This window comes from Stenella coeruleoalba, assembly GCF_951394435.1.
Source record: "Stenella coeruleoalba genome assembly, chromosome: 1".
NCBI classification, from domain to species: domain Eukaryota; kingdom Metazoa; phylum Chordata; class Mammalia; order Artiodactyla; family Delphinidae; genus Stenella; species Stenella coeruleoalba.
This window is the reverse complement of record NC_137169.1, coordinates 123795873-123817358: the sequence shown is the minus strand read 5'-3', so window position 1 is coordinate 123817358 and position 21486 is coordinate 123795873. Positions and strand designations below refer to the sequence as shown.

The 21486-nt window shown below is 41.6% G+C and overlaps 2 long non-coding RNA genes across 7 annotated transcripts; both read left to right on the top strand.

Annotated features, from left to right (window-relative positions):
* Nucleotides 1–205: 205 nt before the first annotated feature.
* LOC307197050 lies at nucleotides 206–5250 on the top strand. Of its 5 annotated transcripts, XR_013831311.1 has the most exons (8): nucleotides 211–902; nucleotides 1039–2178; nucleotides 2280–2345; nucleotides 2447–2511; nucleotides 2952–3015; nucleotides 3829–3899; nucleotides 4592–4657; nucleotides 4761–5250. It is a non-coding gene; the product is annotated as an uncharacterized lncRNA (long non-coding RNA). The 5 variants fall into 5 exon arrangements; XR_013831312.1 differs by lacking the exons at nucleotides 3829–3899; nucleotides 4592–4657; nucleotides 4761–5250 and having other exon boundaries at nucleotides 206–310; nucleotides 753–902; nucleotides 2447–3045; XR_013831313.1 differs by lacking the exons at nucleotides 3829–3899; nucleotides 4592–4657; nucleotides 4761–5250 and having other exon boundaries at nucleotides 211–368; nucleotides 753–902; nucleotides 2447–3045.
* Nucleotides 5251–6148: 898 nt separating this feature from the next.
* On the top strand, nucleotides 6149–8412 carry LOC307196093. Of its 2 annotated transcripts, XR_013831034.1 has the most exons (5): nucleotides 6149–6252; nucleotides 6630–6696; nucleotides 7150–7675; nucleotides 7782–7801; nucleotides 8365–8412. It is a non-coding gene; the product is annotated as an uncharacterized lncRNA (long non-coding RNA). The 2 variants fall into 2 exon arrangements; XR_013831035.1 differs by lacking the exon at nucleotides 6149–6252 and having other exon boundaries at nucleotides 6613–6696.
* Nucleotides 8413–21486: the final 13074 nt, after the last annotated feature.

Sequence of the window (21486 nt, the reverse complement as noted above, 5' to 3'; positions counted from 1 at the left end):
AGAGTGCTGAGTGAGCATGTGTTCAGGTAACAGTCACGGTGTTCCACAACACAGAGGTAACGTGGGGATTTTGTAGGTGTCCATTCACCAATTGATGGCCTCGTGACAATGGTATTAACCTTGGGGTACTGGAAGTATCCATGTCTAGTTGATGTGTCCCATAATGATAGAAATAACCAAGAGTATTTAAACATACCCTGGTAGAAGAGGTTGTGTCCTTAAACACATTTGTTAAATTTTTTTCAGGTACCGGTTAAGAGATCACAGTTAAGCTCTCAGTGGACATCAGTGGGATTTTGCTCTTAATCAGGTAGATAATGTGGGTCTTACCACAATACAGACCTCAAATCTGATCCTCAAGTATCTAGGTAAGTGAGGATGGTGTCCCTAACATTTGTGTTACCATATTTTTTTGCTGGTATCTCATTACAGCCTTTGATAGTATACAAATATGGAATTATGTTACATTAACCCATGGGAGACCTTCTTTATTTCAGATATCTAGAAATGAATGATGTTATAGAAACTCTTTTATTAACCTCTTACTTGGCATGTATGCTGTTAAGTTAATTTGTTCATAAGAACACTAGTAAGCATGAGATTTTACTATCTTCTTGTTTAGAACTAATGTGTATTTAACATTCGCAGTGATAGGTTTGCAGGCATCCAAGTAATTTATCTTATTCTCCATCACACCTAATTGCCCATGGGATTGATTGATTTATTCATTTATTTTTGGCCGCGCCATGCAGCGTGCGGGATCTTAGTTCCCCGACCAGGGATCGAACCCATACCCCGTGCAGTGGAAACATGGGGTCTTAACCACTGGACCACCAGGGAAGTCCTCGACCATGGGATTTTTGCAGGCATCCGTCCAAGAGAGGATGATGTCTTTTTCTAAGGTATGACTCTGGACTTCTGCAAGTATGCAGGCAACGTTGATGGGTCCTGAAATCGTATAAGTGACAAAGGGAATTTGCAGGTGTTCAGGTAGAATAAGATGTGTACCAAACACATTTTTCACGATGTGTTTTTCAGATTCATGTCAAGATATCGTGGTGAGCTTATAAATGATAGTGAACATGGAATATCAAGGTAAGTGATGATTTGGTCCTAAACCACAGCACAGACCATCTGGTCTTCATATATATAGGTAAGGGGTGATATATCCCTGACACTTCTTGTTACCATGATTTTTACAAGTATTCAAGTAATAAATGATAGATTCCTAACCAATTCTTATAACCATTGGTTTCCACATCTTACATTTTAGGGAAAAATTATGTTTAACTCTGTGATCGCTGAGGTATTGTACGTATCCAGGTAATTATCATGGTCTTCCCCATCCCCGCCCCCAGGTGGTAATCATGGGATTTTTATAGGGGTTTTGCAAGAAATTATGATGTTATCTGATAATGATATTGACCTTGAATTAATCCAAGTATCCAGATAGACTTGATATGCTCTGTAATGATGGAGTCACCATGATTATTTGCATATGTTCTGGTAAAAAAAAGTTGTGTCCTTTAACATATATTTCACAAGGTAGTTGTCAGGTTCCTATCAAGATACCATGATAAATTAAACAGTGGTCATTAACAGGGGGACATTTCTGATATCTAGGTAAGTGATGATCTTCATATCAGAGACCATCTGATCTTCATATATCCGTGTAAATGATGTTGGATCACTTACATGGGTTTTATGTGTGAGTTCTTAGCAGGTGGTCAGGTAGGAAATGATAATGTTTTGCCAGTTCTAGTGACCGTGTTATTCTGCGGTCTAGTGACCGTGTTATTCTGCGGTCTAGTGACCGTGTTATTCTGTTATTCAGTTTATATTTCACAAAAAATGTATGTTTAACCCTGTGAGTATTGAGTAATCTGCATTTACTGAGGTAACTATCCTGGAATTCTGCTTCATAATAGTAACCATGGGGTTTTGTAGATGTAAAGTCAAGAGTTGATGGTGTCGCTAAATATGGCTATACCTTGAATACTGCAAAAATCTAGTTGATGGGTCCCGCAGTGGTGGAAGTGAAGAAGGTTATTTGCAGGAATTCATGTGGGAAATGTGTGTCCGTAGATAAAACATTTGTCACAATGTGTTTTTCAGGTTCCAGTCAAGAGATCATAGTGAACCTCCTCATCATCATCAAGAGACTTTGCATGAATCCCAGTAAGTGATGATGTGAGCCTTAAGCACCTTACAGATCATGTGATCTCCAGATTTAGGTAAATGCGGATGATGTCACAGTAGTAACCATGGGATATTTGCAGGTGTGCAGTGAAGAGTTGATGGCATCTCTAACAGTGGTGTAGAACTTGGACTACTGCAAATATCAGGTAGGTCGATAGGTCCTACAGTGATGGATGAGGAAGGTCATTTAAGGTATCCAGGTGAAAATGTGTCTCCCTGGACACATTTGTCACAATGTATTTTTCAGGGTCCAATCAAGAGACCATGGTGACTTCATAAGTGATTGTTAACAGAGACTTTGCTTATATCCAGGTAACTGATGATGTGTCTTTAAGCCCCCTTCAAATATCTGATCTTCAGATTTCTTGGTAAGTGAGGATGGTGTGTCTAACATTTGTGCACCATGGTTTTTTTTTTAAAGATATTCAGGTAAGAAGTGACACTGTCTCAACCAAATCTAGTAAGCATTAGACCTTACAGGATGAGAATTTAAATATAATGTGTGTTGAACCTAGGTAGTGCTAGAGGTATATGCAGGTAAGGGACCCTACAGGTCCATACCACAGTACTGATCGGGAGATTTTTACATGTGCCCTGCAGAGAGGTGGTGGTGTCTCTAAGAACATTATTGGCCTTGAAGTACTGCCAGGTTGATGGTTCCCTCATTGATGAAAGTGACCAAGATTATTTGCAGGTGTCATTGTAGAGCAAGTTGTTTTCTTAAATGTATTTGTCATGTATATTTTTTTGAGATTCCAGTCAAGGAATCATGGTGAATCTAACAGTGGTCATTACCAGGACATTGCTAGTAACCAGGTGAGTGATAAAGTGGGTCTTACTACAATGCAGACTGTCTGATCTTCAGTATCTAGTAAGTGAGGATGATGTCTCTAACATATGTGTTACCATGTTTATTGCCGGTATCTCATTAAGGTCTTTGCTAGTAAGGACGTATGATATTATGGGATATTAACTCATTAGAGACTTTAGTTGTTTCCACTCATCTAGGTAATTAATTAGTGACGTTCCCATGATTCTTACAATAACCTTGCTTTTGGCATGTATACAGTTAAGAAATTAATTCTTCCTGAACAACACTAGTAAGCAAGAGCATTAACTGTATTCTTGTTTAGAAATAATGTGTTTTTTATACTCGTGATAATAGATATGCAAGTATCCAAGTAATTTATCACATTGTCCATCACAGCGATATTGACCATAGAATTTTTACAGGTATCCCTTCAAAAAAAGAAGGTACCTCTTACTAGGGTTGGACCTTGGAGTTCTGCAGTTACCCAGCTAACACTGATGAGTTACAAAATGATACAACTGACCAAGGGAATGTTTTCGGTGTACAGGTAGAACAGGACATGTACTGAACATTTCCCACAACACATTTGTCAGGTATTTCAATGGTAGTTAACAAGGCACCTAGCAGGTATGGAGGTAAGTGATGATTTGGACCTAAACAATAGCATAGATCATGTGATCTACATATATTTAGGTAAGTGATAGGAAGTGTCTCTCACACTTCTTGTTAGAATGATTTCTTTGCAGGTATTCAGGTAAGAAATGATAGAGTTCTTACCAATTCTAGTAACCATGTGTTCATACTTTCATATTTTACAGAAAAGTTATGTTTACCATTGTAAGTGTTCAGGGATTGATCGTGTTGGTAATTGGAGTTTCTCACCACACTGGTAAGGATAGGATTTTTGCAGGTGTCCAGTGAAGAATGATGGTCTCTCATGACCATGGTATTAACCTTGATTTAATGCTAGTATTCAGGTAGAGTTGATGTGTTAGGTAATAATAGAAGTGAACAGGGTGATGTGCAGGTGTACTGGTAGAACAGGTTGGGTCCTTAAACACATTTTATCCATGTGTTTTTTTAAGTTCCTGTGAAGAGAACACAGTGAACCTAAGAATGATTGTTAATGGAAGCTTGCTCATAACCAAGTAACTGAAAAGTGGGTCTAACCACAATGTAGACTATCTAATTTTCAATATCCACCTAAGTGTTGTTGGTGTCCTAACACTGGTGATACCATACTTTCGTTTTGTTTTTGGTTTTTTTTTTTTTGCAGGTATCCTGTTAAGGTCTTTGGTAGTATACAGATATGAGATGATGTGGCATTAACTTATTAGAGACTTTCTTATTTTCAGATCTCTACATAATTAATGTTTTCAAGGCTCTTAAATTTACTTTGTTTTTGGCATGTATGCAGTTCAGAAATTAACATGTCCCCAATAATACTACTAAGAATAAGATTTTATTATTTATTTGGAAACACTGTATATTTAACACTTGGAATGATCCTGCAACATATATGTATCCAGGTGATCTATCATATAGTCGACCACTGCTTTATTGACTCTGGAATTTTTGCAGGTATCCCTTCAGGAGAGCAAGGAGTCTCTTTCTAGGGTATGACATTGCAGTTCTGCAAGTACACAGGTAATGTTGATGGGATACAAAATGATACCGTTGACTGAGGAAATCTGATGGTGTACCCTAGAATAATATGGATATCACACACATTCTCTGAATGTGTTTTCAGACTCCTGTCAGGACATGATGGTGAGCTAGCAGTGGTAGATAACAGGGGACGTTGCTGGCATCTAGGTAAGTGATGATGTGGGCCTAAAGCACATCACAGACCATGTGTTCTTCACGTACGTAGCTAAGTGATGATGGCGTTCCTAACGCTTTTCGTTAGCGTGATTTTGTTGCAGGTGTTCAGGTAAGAAGTTCTAAGAGTCCTCACAAATTCTAGTAAACACGAGTTTACACTTTTCGTATTTTAGTTAGAATTTGTTTAATCCTGTAAGTATCGAGGAGTCGTTCACCTCCAGGTACTTGTTGTGACATCACTTGGTTGTCATATCCATAAGATTTTTGCAGGTACCCAGGTGGGTGCCACTGGTCTCTCCTGACAACAGTGTTGACCTTGAATGGATGCAAGGAGCCAGGTAGAGTTGATGTGTTCCTTAATAATGGAGGTGAATGAGGTTAGGTGCAGGCATCCTGGTAGAACAAGTTGTGTCCTGAACACATTTGTTGCATGTATATCATCAGGTTCCTGTTAGGAGAACAGGGTGAACCTAATGGTTACTAGCGTAACACTTAAACAGTTAAGTGTTAAAGTGCGTCTAACCACACTGCAGACCTTGTGATCTTCAATATCTAGGTAAGTGCGGATGCTGTTCCTAACAGTTGTGTTTATGTCTTTTTTTTTTGCAGGTATCATGTTACTATCTTTGCTTGTTATGCCAGTATGAGATCATGTGATATTCACTGATTCAAGACGTTCTTATATTCAGATATCTACATAATGTCTGATTTCAGTGTCTCATATTGACTTTGTTTTTGACATGTGATGTGTTAGGAATTTAATGTGTCCCTAATAATACTGGTAGGGATGAGATTTTTAGTAGTCTTCTTTAGAGGTAATATGTATTTAACACAGTAGTGAGAGATGGATTTGCAGATGGGACCTTGCTGGTGTCCAGGTAAGTGATGCTGTGAGCGTAAAGCACAGCACAGGCCTTCTGACCTCCGGATATCTTAGTAAGTAAGGATGTGTCCTAACACTTCCTGTTACCATGGGTTTTTTTTTCAGGGATTAGGGTAAGAAATAATAGTGTCTTTGCCAATCTGGAAAACAATCGTTTTCCCTTTTGATGTTTTAGAGAAAGTTTAACACTCTTAAGTGTCGAGGGATTGCACATATGCAGATATTTATTATGGTTTTCCCACCACACTACTTCCCATAGGGTTTTTCAGATGTCCAGTCAAGAAACTATGGCTTTCCAACCTTGGTGTTGACCTTGGAGTACTGCAAGTAACCAGATAGAGTTGATGCGTCTTATAATGATAACATAATCAAGGTGTCCTGGTAGGAAGGCCATATCTCATGTCTTTTCCAGGTTCCTGTCCAGACATCACTCTGAACCTAGCGTTGGTGTCAATGGGCGACACTGTTGGGGGGCAGCTGTGTGACGATCTCGGCTTCACCCACAGCACAGGCTATCTGACCTGCGCATACGTAGGTAAGTTATGAGTGTGAGCCTGACACTTGTTACAATGACTTCTTTGCAGGTATTCAGGTAAGGACAGATTCCTTTCCAGTTCTTAAAACATTAGCTTTCAGTTTTCATATACCTACGTACATGAAGATCAGACCATCTGTTTTTCATGTACGTAGGTAAGTGTTGATGGCATTCCTAACACTTCTTGTTAGCCAGATTTTGTTGCAGGTATTCAGGTAAGAAATGCTAAAAGTTCTTAATAATTGTAGTAACCATGAGTTTACGTTTTTTACGTTTTAGAGGCTAGTGATATTTAACCCTGTGAATGTTGTAGGTTGATCATATCTTGTAAGTGTTTTGAAGTTGCCACCACAGTCGTAACCATTAGTTTTTTGCAGGTGTCCAGTTAAGAGGTGAAAGTCTTACCCGACATTGTTGTTGACCTGAATTAACGCACGTACCCAGGTAGAGTTGATGTGTTCCATAATAATGGAAGTAAACCAGGTTAGGTGTAGGTGTCCTGGTAGAACAAATTTTAATCTTTTTCTTTTTAATTAATTCAGTTATTTAATTTTGGCTGCATTGGGTCTTTGTTGCTGCCTGTGGGCTTTCTCTAGTTGTGGCGAGCAGGGGCTACTCTTCGTTGTGTTGCTCAGGCTTCTCATTATGGTGGCTTTTCTTGTGTGGAGCACGGGCTCTAGGCACGTGGGCTTCAGTAGTTGTGGCTCTTGGGCTCTAGAGAGCAGGCTTAGTAGTTGTGGCGCATGGGCTTAGTTGTTCTGCGGCATGTGAGATCTTCCCGGATCAGGGCTCGAACCCATGTCCCCCTGCATTAGCATGTTGATTCCTAACCACTGCGCCACCCGGGAAGTCCCACAAATGGTATATTTAAACACATTTGTTGAAGGTGTTTTTTAGGTTCCTGTCACGAGATCACTGTGAACATAACAGTGGTTGCTAACAGAATCTTGCTTTCAACCAGGTAAGTGATAAAGCGGATCCTACCACAGTGAAGACCCTCTGATCTTCAATATGAAGGTAAGTAAGTATTGTGTCCCAAACATTCGTGTTACCATGTTTGTTTTCAGTTATTAGTATACAAGTATGAGATGTTGTGATGTTAACTCATTAAAGACATTCTGATTTTTAGATATCTGTGTAATTAATTTTTGAGACTCTAATATTTACCTTGTTGTTGGCATGTGTGTAGTTAAGAAATTAATTTGACCCTAATTATATTAGTACAAATGAGATTTTTTTGTATTCTGTTTCGAGATGACATGTATTTAATACTTGTAGTGATGAACAGATATGCAGGTGATCCAGGTAATTTATCATATTGCCATCATTGAGTTAGTGACCTTGGGAATTTTTTCAGGTATCCCTTCAAGAGAAGATGGTGTTTCTTCTCAGGAATTGACCTTGAACTCCTGCAACTAGCCAGGTAATGTGGATGGGTACCAAAATGGTACAAGGGACCAAGGAAATTTACAGCTTTAGAGGTAGGATGATTTATGTGCCCCAAACGTATTCCACACTGTGTTTTTCAGATTCATGTCAAGACATCCTGGTGAGCCTATTAATGGTAGTTATTGTGGGTCATTGCTGGTGTGGAGATAGGTGCTGGTGCGGGGCTACACCACAGCACATTCCCTCTGACCTTCGTATACCTAAGGAAGTAATGATGTGTCCTCCTATGTCTTGTTACCATGATTTTTGAAGGTATCGAGGTAGGGAATGATAGTCTTTACCGCTTCTAGATACCATGAGTTTTCATTTGTTCTATTTCTGGAAATGTTCACTTTTACCCATGTGAATGCTGAGGTATTATGTGAATACAGGTATTTATCATGGCGTTCCCCATCACAGTACTAGTCATAGGATTTGTACAGGTGTCCAGTCAAAGAAGGACATTTTATCTGACGTTGGTGTTGACCTTGGATTGCTGCAAGTATGCAGGTAGATGGATGCGTCTCCTAATGATGAAGTGACCACCATTATTTGTGGGTGTCCTGATAGAAAACGCTGTGTCCTTTAACAGGCATTTCATATTACCTTTCTAGGTTTGTGTGAAGAGATCATGATTAAACTAACAATGCTCATTAATGGTGGGCAGTGCTTGTATACAGGTAGGTGACGATATGGACTAAACCAGATATGGAGTAAACCAGAGCACAGGTCATTTGATATTTACATAGCTGGGTAAGTTATGATAGTTTCCCTAACAACTGTTGTTACCATTTTTCTTTGCAGGTATTCAGGTAGGAAATGACTGTTCTTACCAATTCTAGAAACCATGAGTTTTCATTTATCTTATTTTAGAGAAAATTTTTAATGAGCCATGTGAGTGATGAGCACTTGCCATATTCGGGTGATTGTCATGATGCTCGTAACCATGAGACTTTGCAGGTGCCCCATGATGAAATGCTGTCATATTGGACAATGCCCTCGACCTTGGCGTACTACAAGTATTCAGGTAGAGTTGATATTCTCATGGTGAAGGAAATGTCTAAGGTTGTTTGAAGGTGTCCTGCTACGAGTTCTGTCCTTTTGAACCTGTAGCATGTGTTTTTCAGGGTCCCGTCAAGAGATCAAGATAAAATGAATGGTTGTTATAGGGGGTCCTTTCTGGTGTCCAGGTAAGTGATGATGTGCACCTTCGCCACGTCGGAGCATCCTGCATTCACATCTCTAGGTAAGTGGTGTTGATTGGCTAAACTTGTTTTCCCATGTGATTCATTTCAGGTCTTCAGGTAAGAAATGATAGCGTTTTATCAATCCTAGCAGTCATATTAACCTACTGTTTTATATTTTTGAGAATTTATTTTGAACCCTGTGAGTGTTGAGCGATTCCCGGGTATGAACGCAATGATGACCGAGCGTGTGGCACGGTAGTGACCGTGGCGTTTCTGCAGGTGAGCAGGGAAAAGAGGATGGAGTTTCTAACAGTGGCATAGACCTTGGAGGACTGCATGAACCCAGGGAGAGCTGATGGCAGGTCCTGCACGGAAGGCAGTGAATGAGGTTATCTGCAGGGTCCTAGTAGAAAAGGCGTGTCCATAGACATATTTTACAGTGTGATTTTCAGGTTCCTGCAAAGACATCCTGGTAAAGATCATAATGATGGATAACAAGCCTTGATTGTATTGAGGTAAGTGATGACGTGGACCTTTAGCCCCCTTCAAACCATCTGATCTTCAGATACGTGGGAAAGTGTGGATGGTGTTCCTAGTGTTTCTATTCCTGTGTTTTTATGCAGGTATGCAATTAAGAAATTATGTTTCCCAATCAGTGATAGTAGCATTAGCCACTTTTTTTAGAGTGTACATATAACGTGTGCTTAACCTCAGTTGTGACAGAGGCATCTGCAGGTGGCAGCTAAGTTATCCTAGTTCGGATTCACAGTATTGACCATGAGATTCCTACAGGTGCTCAGAGAAATCTGTCTCTAGCACTGATGTTGACATTGAAGTTCTGAAAGGTTCAGATACGGTTGATGGTTCCCTGAATGATGTAAGTGACTAAGATTATTTGCTGGTGCCGTTTTTTCTTGCACTTATTTGTTTGATTTTGTTGTTGTTTTCTTCGGGTTTTTTCTTTTTCGTGTCACACAAGTGTTGTCCTTCAGTCCTTAAACACATTTGCCGTGGATGATTTTACATGTTCCAGCAGTTCTGATACCACAGTGGACGTAACAGTGCTCATGAATGGGACCTTGCTAGTTGACAGGTATTTGATAAAGTGGCTTTTACCCCAGTACAGGTCATTTGACCTCAGACACCTAGGTAAGTGAGCATGCGGTCTCTTCACACAGTGTTACCGTGGTTTTCTGCAGGGATCCTGTTAAGGTCTTTGATGGTGAACAGGTATGAGATGACGTGACAATAACTCAGAGACATTCCCAATATCAGTATTTACAAAATGAATGTTTTTGAGACTCTTAAATTCACCTAGTTTTTTCCATATATGTGGTTACGAAGTTCATATGTCCCTAATAATACTCATAAGATTCTTATGTCCTTCTTTAGAGGTAACAGGTACTTAACTACTAATGAAAGATGCAGGGATTCTTGTAATTTATCATGTTGACGTCACAGCATTACTAGCTCAGGGGTTATTGCAGGGAGCCCTTCTGAGAAGAAGGTGTCTCTTCCTAGGGTTTGACCCCAGTGTCTGCAGGCCAGTGTCCAGGTAGTGTTGATGGGTACCAAAATCATACCAGAGGTGACCAAGGGAATCTGGGGGTGTAGAGGTAGAATGACATGTGTACCAGCTACATTTACTGCAGTTTGTTTTGCAGATTCAGGATAACACATCACAGTAAGCGCATCAGTGGTGGTGAACGTTGCAGCGTGTTGGTGTGGAGGTAAGTGATGATGATGTGTGTATAAACCACAACACAGACGATCAACATTCACATATCTAGGTAATGCTGAGGTGTCTTCATGCTTCTTGTTATCATGACTGTTTTGCAGGTAGTCAGGTAAGAAATTGTAGACACCTTACACATCTAGCAACCATGTTATCCTATAGTTTTATATTTTAGAAAACTTGATATTTAACCATCTGATTGTTGAGTGACAGATATCCATGTAATCCTCGTAGAGCTATGAGTCACAGTACTAACCAAGGTTCCATGCAGGTGTAAATGCAGGAGATAATGGTCTGTGTAACAGTGGCCTAGGCCTTGGAGTATAGCAAGATTCCAAGTAGGTTTGCTGAGTCCTGCAGTGATGGTCATGACAGGGTTATCTTCAGGGTCCAGGTAGTAAGGAAACTTGTGTCCATAGGCATATTTGTCACAATGTGTTTTCCAGGTTCCTGTCTAGGGATCATGGAGAACTTCTTAATGATCATTAAAGGGACATGGCTTTTATCCAAGTAAGTGATAGTGTGCGCCTTTTGCAGGTGACAGGCCATGTGATCTTCAGATATCTGGGTAAATGAATATGATTTCCCTAACACAGTGTTATCCTGTCATTTTGGAAGTGTTTTGTTAAGTCCTTTCCTAATATGCAGGTGTTAGGTTATGTGACTTTAGCTCATTAGAAAGCTTCTTATTTTCATATGTGTGAATGGTGGTGCTTTCAAGACTACTTTAAGTATGGCTTGGGCACGTATGCAGTTCAGAAATTAAATTCACCCCAGCAATACCAGTGAGCAGGATATTTGACTGTATTCTTGTTTAGGGATTATGTTTTTTTTTTTTTTTTTTTTTTTTTTTGTGGTACGCAGCCACTGTTGTGGCCTCTTCCGTTGCGGAGCACAGGCTCCGGACGCACAGGCTCAGCGGCCATGGCCCACGGGCCCAGCTGCTCCGTGACATGTGGGATCCTCCCAGACCAGGGCACGAACCCGTGTCCCCTGCATCGGCAGGCGGACTCTCAACCACCGTGCCACCAGGGAAGCCCGGGTTTATGGGTTTTATATACCCAGAGTGCTAGATGGATCAGTAGATGGCCAGGTGGTTTCTCATACTGCCCATCAGTGGTTGTTATTCACCCTGGGATTTTTGCCGGCATCCCTTCAAGAGAGGAAGGTATGTCTTATTAACGTTTAATCTCAGATATCCAGTTATCCATGGAAGGCCGATGTGTCTTGAAATGATAGAATTGAACAAGGAATTTGTGGGTGTCCCAGTGGAATAAGATGTATACCAAACACAATTTACACAATTTTTTCAGCTTCATGTAAAGACATCACAGTGAACCTATCAACAGCAGGTAACAAGGCACATAGCAGGTATTGAGGTAAGTGATAATTTGGGCCTAAACCACAGCCCAGATCATGTGATCTTCACACATATGAGTAAGTGATGATTGTGTCCCTAACACTTGTGCTCCCCTATTTTTTTTTTTTTTTGCAGGTATTCTGTTCAGGTCTTTGGTGGTACATAGGTATGAGATGTGACATTAACTCATTAGAGGATTGCTTATTTTCACATATCTATGTAATTATCTGATATTTACCTTGTTTTTTGGCAAGTGTAAGCCAAATTAATTTGTCCCTAGTAATAGTAGCAAGTGGTAATGTTTACTGTATTCTTGTACAGAGATAACGTGTATTTCTCACTTGTAGTGGTAGACAGATTGCAAGCATCCAGGTAGTTTGTCATATTGTTCTAACTGCGTTATTAACCGTGGGATATTTGCAAGTAGCTGTTCGTGGGAGGAAGGTGTGTGTTACTAGGGTTTGACCTCAGAGTTCTCCAAGTATCCAAGTAATGTTGAGTGGTCCCAAAATGATACAGATGACAAGGGAATTTGCAGGTGCACAGGTAGAACGAGACACTGTACCAAGCACATTTTTCACACTGTGTTTTTCAGGGCTTCCCAAGAGATCAGGCCGCGAGCCTCTCTATGGCAGTTGATGGCGGGACATCGCTGGTGTTGAGGTAAGTGATGGCGTGGGCCTAAACCATCCAGTCTTCCTGTACGTAGGTAAGTGATGACAGGTGTCAGTGCTGCTTGTCACTGTGACTTTGTTGCAGGTGCTCAGGTAAGAAATGAACAGGTAGTCTTTACCAAATCTAGAGACTATGAGTTTTCACTTTTTATATGTTAGGGAAAATTTATGTTTAACACTAGGAATGCCCAAGGGTTACAGGTATACAGGTATTTATCATGATTTTCCCCACCACAGTACTACCCATAGGATTTGTATAGGTGTCCAGTCAAGAAATGACAGTTTTCCAACCTTGGCATCAACCTTGGATTACTGTAAGTATCCAGGTAAAGTTGATATATCTCCGAACGATTAAGTGAGCAAGATTATTTGCAGGTGTCCTGGTAGAAAAAACTGTGCCCCTAACAAATGTTTCAAAACATGTCTTTCACGTTTCCTTCAAGAGATCACAGTGAACCTAACATTGGTCGTGGATGGTGGGACATGGCTGGGATGCAGGTAAGTGACGATATGGGCCTCAACCACAGCACAGGCTTTCTGATCTCCAGGTAGCCAGGTAAGTGATGATGATATCCCTAACGCTTGTTACCATGATTTCCTTGCAGGCGTTCAGATAGGAAATGATGGATCCCTTACCAGTTCTAGAAACCAGGAGTTTTCATTTATTATATTTTAAAGAAACTTTTTGTCTTTCTCTGTGAGTGTTGAGTAATTTCACATAACCATGTAATTAGCATGATGGCCCCAGCCATGGTAGTGACCATGGAAATTTTGCATGTGTTCCCTTAAGAAATGTCAGCTTACCTGAGAATATTCCTGACTGGGCTTACTGCCAGTATTCAGTTAGAGCTGATGTTCTCATAATGATGAAAGTAGTGAATGTTCTTTGCAGGTGTCATGTTAGAACAAGTTGTGTCCTTTTACACATATATCATAATACCTTTTTCAGGTTCATGTCAAGAGATTGTGGTGAACCTGACAATGTTTGTTTTCAGAGACATTTCTGTTATCCAGGTAAGTGATGATAGGCACTTTCACCCCATAGAGACCATCCAGTCTTCATATGCTTAGGTAAGTGATATTTGTTCCTGTTTTGCCATGGCATTTTGAGGGCTAGGTTTTCAGGTAAGAATTGATAGTGTCTCACCAATTCTGGAAGCCATGTTATCCTCCTGTTCTTTATTTTATAAAAAGTTTATGTTTGTGTAATTGTTGAGAGACTTGCAGATATCCAGGTAATTCTTATACAGCTGCGTGTCACAGTAGTAATCATGGTTTTCTTTTGCAGGTGAGCATCCAAGGGGTAATGCTGTGTCTAGCAATGGCCTAGACCTTGGAGTTACTGCAAGATTCCAGGTAGATTTGATGACTCCTGCAAGAGTGGTGGTGACAGGGTTATCTTCAGGGTCCAGGTAGTAAAGGGGGGTCCATAGACACATTTGTCACAATGTGTTTTCCAGTTTCCTGTTGAGAGGTCATGATGAACCTCATAATGATATGAAAGGGACATGGCTTGCATCCAGATAAGTGATAAGGTGGGCCTTTTGCACACAGCAGACGATCTGATCTTCAGATATCTAGGGAAGTGTGGATATTGTTCCTAACTGTTGTGTTACCATCCTTTTTTGCAGGTATTCAGGTAAGAAATGTTGTCCCAACCAATGCTAGTAAGCATTAGCCCTTATGATTTTAGAGATTAAATATAACGTGTGTTTTTCCTTAGGAATGACAGAAGGATATGTAGGTATCCAGGTCAGTTATCATTTTGTACATCACTTTTTTGTTTACCATGGCTTTTTGCAGTTATCTCGTCAAAGAGAGGATTGTGTCTCTAACTAGGGTGTTGACATTGAACTCTTACAAGTTTCTGGATACATTTGATGGGCCTCATAATTTTTTTTTTTTTTTGCGGTACGCAGGCCTATCACTGTTGTAGCCTCTCCCGTTGTGGAGCACAGGCTCCGGACGTGCAGGCTCAGCAGCCATGGCTCATGGGCCCAGCCGCTCCGTGGCATGTGGGATCTTCCCAGACCAGGGCACGAACCCACGTCCCCTGCATCAGCAGGCGGACTCTCAACCACTGCGCCACCAGTGAAGACCCAGAAATCTCTTGAATCCCTATACCCTAATGATGAAAAATCTGAAAGAGAATTAAGGAAATAGTCCCATTTACTATTGCAACAAAAAGAATAAAATACCTAGGAATAAACCTACCTAGGGAGACAAAAGACCTGTATGAAGAAAACTATAAAACACTGATGAAATAAATTAAAGATGATACAAACAGATGGAGAGATATACCATGTTCTTGGATTGGAAGAATCAACATTATGAAAATGACTATACTACCCAAAGCAATCTACATATTCAGTGCAATCCCTATCAAACTACCAATGGCATTTTTCACAGAACTAGAACAAAGAATTTCACAATTTGTATGGAAACACAAAAGACCCCGAATAGCCAAAGCAGTCTTGAGAACGAAAAACGGAGCTGGAGGAATCAGGCTCCCCGACTTCAGACTATACTACAAAGCTACAGTAATCAAGACAGTATGTTACTGGCACAAAAATAGAAATAGAGATCATGGAACAGGATAGAAAGCCCAGAGCTAAACCCACACACATATGGTCACCTTATTTTTGATAAAGGAGGCAAGAATATACAATGGAGAAAAGACAGCCTTTTCAGGAATTGGTGCTGGGCAAACCAGACAGCTACATGTAAAAGAATGAAATTAGAACACTCCCTAACACCATACACAAAAATAAACTCCAAATGGATTAAAAACCTAAATGTAAGGCCAGACACTATCAAATTCTTAGAGTAAAGCATAGGCAGAACACTCTATGACCTAAATCACAGCAAGATCCTTTTTGACCCACCTCCTAGAGTAATGGAAATAAAAACAAAAATAAATAAATGGGACCTAATGAAACTTCAAAGCTTTTGCACAGCAAAGGAAACCATAAATAAGATGAAACGACAGCCCTCAGAATGGGAGAAAATATTTGCAAATGAAGCACCTGAGAAAGGATTAATCTCCAAAATTTACAAACAGCTCATGCAGCTCAATATCAAAAAAACAAACAACCCAATCCAAAAATGGGCAGAAGACCTGAATAGACATTTCTCCAAAGAAGATATACAGATTGCCGACAAACACAGGAAAGGATGTTCAACATCACTAATCATTAGAGAAATGCAAATCAAAACTACAATGAGGTATTACCTCACACCTGTCAGAATGGCCATCATCAAACAATCTACAAACAGTAAATGCTGGAGAGGGTGTGGAGAAAAGGGAGCCCTCTTGCACGGTTGGTGGGAATGTAAATTGATACAGCCACTATGGAGAACAGTATGGAGGTTCCCTAAAAAACTAAAAATAGAACTACCATACAACCCAGCAATCCCACTACTGGGCATATACCCTGAGAAAACCATAATTCCAAAAGAGTCACGTACCACAATGTTCATTGCAGCTCTATTTACAATAGCCAGGACATGGAAACAACCTAAGTGTCCATCATCAGATGAATGCATAAAGAAGATGTGGCACATATATACAATGGAATATTACTCAGCCATAAAAAGAAACAAAATTGAGTTGTTTGTAGTGAGGTGGATGGACCTAGAGTCTGTCATACAGAGTGAAGTGAGTCAGGAAGAGAAAAACAAATACCATATGCTAACACATATATATGGAATCTAAGAAAAAAAAAGTTCTGAGGAACCTATGGGCAGGACTGGAATAAAGACGCAGACGTAGAGAATGGACTTGAGGACATGGGGAGGGGTAAGGGTAAGCTGGAACGAGGTGAGAGAGTGGCATGGACTTATGTATACTACCAAATGTAAAATAGGTAGCTAGTGGGAAGCAGCCTCATAGCACAGGGAGATCAGCTCTGTGCTTTGTGACCACCTAGAGGGGTGTTTTAGGGAGGGTGGGAGGAAGATGCAAGAGGAAGGATATATGGGGATATATGTATATGTATAGCTGATCCACTTTGTTATAAAGCAGAGACTAACACACCATTGTAAAGCAATTATACTCCAATAAAGATGTTAAAAAAAATTTTAAAAACAAGATATATTGGGCTTCCCTGGTAGTGCAGTGGTTGAGAGTCCGCCTGCTGATGCAAGGGACACGGGCTTGTGCCCCGGTCTGGGAAGATCCCACATACCACGGAGCGGCTGGGCCTGTGAGCCATGGCTGCTGAGCCTGCGCATCCGGAGCCTGTGCTCCGCAGCGGGAGAAGCCACAACAGTGAGAGCACCGTGTACCGCAAAAAAAAAAAACACCCAAAAAACAAACAAACAAACAAAAATATACATATATATAGTTCTTAGGCCCTTTTCTGGGTACTTGATAGTCTGTGTCAGTCGAGGTCCTCCAAGGAGTGGATGCCAAGAGGAAATGATCAGTGAAGCATGCTAGAGGCATATTGGGGAAACCCTTGTGCAGGATGGAGTGGAGGAAACAGTAGCAGGCCAGGGGCGTCTTCCGGCAGCTGTCGAGGTCTGATGCTGGTGAGAGGAGGCAGGGAAGGGAGCAGGCGCGCTGGGGAGGGCGCCCTCAGGCGGCGGTGCAGTCTACGAAGTCTTGGGCCATATCAATGGGTCATCTTCAAGCTCATCTCCCATCAGAGGAGTCTCTTGTCCCCCAGCAGTGGGCCTGAAAGGGTGTCTCTGCTGTGCTTCATTGTCGCCCACTTGCAGCCTAGGGGAAGCACAGCCTCAGTGCAAACCCACGGGAGGATCCAGAGCTGAGACTGTGAAACACTTAGGCTCCCAGCAGCAGATTCTCTAGAAGGAGCTCTGGCTGGTGCATGTCCATGGTCACCACACAGCTATCATGTTCAAAGCTCACAACCCCTCTTCCAAGCATTTTATAATCTCCAGTTAGCAAAAGGGGAAACAGGGCTTAAATAAATTGCCCCAAAGCACTTGGCCCTGATTTGGTCCAGCCAGCTTCCAAAGCCAAGTTTTAAAGACCCCCAAACCGTGTTTTTTCTTCTCTCATGTGGTAGATTAAATTATTGTTCAGCAAGTATGTAGCCTCCTACCCCCACCAACTCCATGGGAGGGATCATTCTGCCCCATTGACGTGACCTTGGCGTGTGTCTTGTTTGGGCCATGGAATGTGGGTATAAAGGACTGTGAGCCAGTTCTGAGCCTCAGCTTTGAGAGGCATCATGTGTTTGCCCTCATCTCTTCCAGGAGAAGCCATATCAGGAGAAGATCAGACGCCCAGTCAAACCCTGCCTGAAGCAAAGCACTGTACCCCCCACCTAGCCAACCTGCAGATCCAAAAGTGAGCAATAAAGGCTTGTAGTTGTACGTCATTGAGATTTGGGTGACTTCTTAGGCAGTATTACTTTGGCAAGAGCTGACGGATACATATCATGGTGCCAACAGAAGGAGTAATTGATGCTGCCTGAGGGAGATGGTAAAGACTTCATGGAGGAAGTAACATTTAAGCAGATTATTGTTTTTTTTTGTTTTGCGGTATGCGGGTCTCTCACTGTTGTGGCCTCTCCTGTTGCAGGGCACAGGCTCCGGACGCGCAGGCTCAGCGGCCATGGCTCACGGGCCCAGCCGCTCTGCGGCATGTGGGATCTTCCCGGACCGGGGCACGAACCCATGTCCCCTGCATCGGCAGGTGGACTCTCAACCACTGCGCCACCAGGGAAGCCCCAGATTATTCTTAAAAATAATAAAATTCCATTTTTGAAAAAAGGTTTGTCTATTTTCATTGTCAAAATTTTGGAAAATATGGCAAGTATTAAAAGGAAAGTCAAAGAGATTACATCTGTTGATATTTTTTGTATTAGAGTCCTTCTCCATGCATACTATGCCTTTATACACTCTGGGGCTTTGCCTTTTATGACCTAACCTACTATCATCAATCAGCATTCTTATTTATTTATTTATTTTTATTTTTGGCTACATTGGGTCTTCATTGCTGCACGTGGGCTTTCTCTAGTTACGGCGAGCAGGGGCTCCTCTTCATTGTGGTGCACAGACTTCTCATAGCAGTGGCTTCTCTTGTTGTGGAGCATGGGCTCTAGGCATGCGAGCTTCAGTAGTTGTGGCACATGGGCTCAGTAGTGGTGGCTCACGGGCTCTAGAGCACAGGCTCAGTAGTTGTGGCACACGGGCTTAGTTGCTTCGTGGCATGTGGGATCTTCCCGGACCGGGGCTCGAACCTGTGTGCCCTACATTGGCAGGTGGATTCTTAACCACTGTGCCACCAGGGAAGTCCCAATCTGCATTCTTAGATATGATCAAATATTCTTTGAAAACATAGTTTGTAATGGTTGCATAATATTCATGGGAGCACTAACTTGAGCTTCAAGGACAAGTTGAAGGACATCAGAAGGACATTCTTCCATTCATTTGTTTAAAATTATTTATTGAGTACTTGCTATGTGCCAGGCAGTGTTCAAGGTACTAGGAAAACAACTGTTACAAAGAGACAAAGCTGCAGTGTCTGTCAGCAGGTGGCCAATAAATCATAGCGTATCCATACAGTGCAAGACTACTCAGCAATAAGAAAGAGCTAACTACTGATATGGGCTGCAACATGGAGGAACCTCAGAAACATTATGCTGAGTGAAAAGAGCCAGACACCAAGGGCTCTATGTTATGATTGCATTGTTATAAAACTCTAGATGATTCAAACAAATCTATAGTGACAGGAAGCAGACTAACAGGTGTGGGAGAGGAGGGGACAGGGAGGGAAGAAAGGAATTATAAGGGGCATGAGAAACCTTTGGGGGGGTAGATATGTTTATTATCTTGATTGGGGTAATGTGGTCATGAATGTATACATGTCAAAACTTTAAAAAAATTTTTAATTTTATATTGGAGTATAGTTGATTTACACTGTTGTGTTACTTTCAGGTGTGCAGCAAAGTGGTTCAGTTATACACACACATATACTATCCTTTTTCAAATCCTTTTCCCATTTAGGTTATTACAGAATATTGAGTAGAGTTCCCTGTGCTGTACACTAGGTCCTTGTTGGTTATCTATTTTAAATACAGTAGTGTGTATATGTCAATCCCTAACTCCCAATTTGTCCCTCCCCCTTACCACCTTTCCCCTTTGGTAACCGTGAATTTGCATATGTCTAAAGTTTAAATATGTGTGGTTTATTGCATGTCAGTCCCACCTCAGTAAAGCTGTTAAAAATGTCATAGGAGTAGGGTGAGGTCTGACAAAGTGGAGGATAAGCATCTGGGCAGCAGGAAAAGCACGTACAAGGCAAAGAGGCATTTTATTTACTAAGCACATAAAACTTACCATCTCCTAGGCAATGTGGCAAAAGTTTTACAAATATTAACTCATTTTCTCCTCACAGCCTCCCTGGGAGGTAAGTACTATTAATGTCATCCCCACATTGCAGATAAAAGAAATTGGCGCAAAGATATTAAGTAACTTGGCCAAAGTCACGGAGTAATGGTCATAGCTGTGCTTTGCATCCGCAAACCTAGATTTAGAATCCTGCTTGAAGTCTGATGACAAGCTGCCTTCCAGGAACATATCTGGTAGTATTCACAGGTATATTTGAAGAGCCAGGTGTCTGTAACCAAAAGTGAATGGAGAAGAGAAGAAGCAGAAGACCATGGAAATGTAGGCTGGGGTCAGTTCATTTCAGTCTGAAAAGTCCAGTCATATAACATGAAGATGTATTGGAAGGCTTCTGAATGGTATCTGTAGTTTGCATGGACTAATTTTCATTTATCATCAAATACTAATTATATCCTCAGTGGAACTCATGTGAAAGTAACTTTTCCATCACTCTTATAAAGGACTTAGTCCCAGGTGCACAAATCGATGAGACAATGTATTATGCTCCCCTGGTAGCTTAAGGTGACATTGCTCACAAAAAGAGCTGCTCCCTTTTGGAGCGGGCATTTGGAGGCTTCCCTTGGTACCCGCTTGGGGAGATGCAAATAGAAGAGAAAGGCAGCCTCCCCATGAGCAGTGACACCATGGCTTTTGCTTTTCTCTCTGGCTTTAACTCCGCTCTCTTACAAAATCTCCTTTGCTTGTCTAAAACCCTGAGGAGGGCATGACTGGTAATTGGGCTATCAAATGCCATTAAACCACAAAGCAGGCTACGAAGGTTCTTAAAGTTTATACCAACTACGAAATACACCTCGAGCAGCAGCTGCGTTGGGGACAGGAGCCTCCTGTCGCATGTCTTCCGAAATCCAGGCATTTATTGCTGCTCGTCTTGGCTGGCCTGTGTCACTTCCTCTGGGAGCCCAGCCTGCAAATAGAAGACTCTCCCCAAGTCTTTCTCTCTCTTCTTCATTTCCTGCCAAAGCATGTCTCCAGAATCCTGAAGAGATGAATGAGCCATTGTGGGGGTTGCCTTGAGAGACTCAGGAGCTCATCCCTCACAGGGGCCAGCAAAGCAGACTAAGTTCCCGGTGTTGGTCTGCCCGGCTGCCATGACAAGATACCACAGGCTGCCTGGCTCAAACACGAGGACTTGATTTCCTCACAGTTCTGGAAGCTGGCAGTCCTAGATCAGAATGCCAACAGGGTCAGGTTCTGGTGAGAGCATTCTTCCGGCTTATAGACGGTGTCCTCACAGGGCCTTCCTTCAGTGCATGCGCAGGGAGAGAGATGGTCCCCCTCTTATAAAGCCACCAATCCTATTGGATTAGGACTCCACCCTTATGACCTCCTTTAACCTAAATTACTTCCTAAAGCCCCATCTCCAAATACAATTACGTAGGGAATTAGGGCTTCAGTGTATGAATTCAAGGGGGACGCAATTCAGATCATAGCACTCCCCCTCCTCCAGATTCAGTGCTGCATCCATTTGAT